This window comes from Sturnira hondurensis, unplaced genomic scaffold, assembly GCF_014824575.4.
Source record: "Sturnira hondurensis isolate 20B ecotype Veracruz unplaced genomic scaffold, ASM1482457v3 Scaffold0004136, whole genome shotgun sequence".
NCBI lineage: Eukaryota > Metazoa > Chordata > Mammalia > Chiroptera > Phyllostomidae > Sturnira > Sturnira hondurensis.
In genome coordinates, this window is record NW_028076767.1 from 52921256 (window position 1) to 52922802 (window position 1547).

Consider the following 1547-nt stretch of genomic DNA (forward strand, 5'->3'; position numbering starts at 1 on the left):
GTAGGTTAGTGGTGACCATGTGATCTGTTCTGGCCAATACAATGAGAGGGGATGTCAGCTGGGGACCCTCCTGAAAAAAAATTTTATCATGCTTAAAAAAGAACAACAACAACAACAAAACAAACAAACCACCATCGTAACTAGGTGATCCAACATAGTCACCAAAAGAGGGCAAAGAGGTATCTTTTTTTTCAATCCTCACCCAAGGACATTTTCCTCATTGCTTTCAGAGAGAGAGGAAGAGAAAAAGAGAGAAACATCGATGAGAGAGAGAAGCATCGATTGGCTGCTTCCCGTCTGCACCTGGACTGGAGATGAGGATTGAGAATTGAACCGAAACCTGGATATTGCACCCCAGCCAGAATCAAACAACAGCCTTTCAGTCATGGGATGATGCTCCAACCAACTGAGCCACAGTAGGCAGGGCCAAAGTGATATCTTGAGTCTCCTGATGTGTTAAATGTCAAGTATGTAATTGTTGACTCTGAAGTATTTTTCATATAAATGTATGACTTAAATCTATTCATGAGGAAGCAATCAAATCCAGATTTTTTGGACATTTTATTAGACAATGGCCTGGACTCCCCAAGAATATCAATGTGATAAAAGGCATTTCAAGAAAAGGTAGAGCAACTATTCTATGGTTAGGATATCAAAGATGTATGATCCTTGATTGAATCTTGGATCAAAGGTAGAAAAAACTCTTTTGAAAAATATTTTTGAAACAAATGAGAAAACCTGAATGTGGGCTATATTTTAAACTGATAAGAACAGATACTACACTTGATCTTAGCCAAAAGGCTGAGAAGAAATGAACATAGGCTATATTTTAGATAAGGCTCTTAAAAATAAATTATGTTTCTGGCACATATCATAGTATCTTGATTATATAGAAGAATGTCTTTTTTCTTAAAAGAGTTATGCTGAAGGATCTGATGGTCATGAGGTCTAGAACTTGTTTTTAAATGATTTAAGATAACAAGAGAGAGGCCCTGGCTGGTGTAGCTCAGTGGACTGAGCACGGGCCTGAGAACCAGAGGATCGAGGTTCAATTCCCAGTCAGGGCACATGCCTGGGTTGCAGGCCTGTTCCCTGCAGGCCAACTCCCAGCAGGGGATGCACGAAAAGCAACCATACATTGATATTTCTCTCCCTCTCTCCTTCCCCTCTTTAAAAGATACATCAATAAATAAAATCTTTAAAAAAGATAACAAGAGAGAGAGAGACAGACAGACAGAAAAAGAGGGAAATGACAAAGATAAGTAACTGAACAGTAACAACATCACCTGGGAGTTTGCTAGAAATGCAGACCCCTAGGTCCCACCACAGAACCACTGAATCCGAATCTAAAATTTAAGAAAATTTCCAGGTGATTCCAACACACATTAAAGCTTAAGAAGCACTTCTGCAGGCACGTGGTCTGGCCAAACAGTCACATTTCTGTACATCGACAAATGCATGAGCCTGGTCTATAGACAGAAAAAGGACAATAAAGCAGATATGCAGAGAGAAACAGAGGGGCGTAACCACAGAGCCCTAGACAAACA

At 39.9% G+C, this 1547-nt stretch overlaps 1 pseudogene; it reads right to left on the reverse strand.

Moving 5' to 3' along the window:
- Positions 1-696: 696 nt before the first annotated feature.
- Positions 697-813, reverse strand: LOC118986078 (uncharacterized; annotated as a pseudogene).
- Between the last annotated feature and the right edge of the window lie 734 nt (positions 814-1547).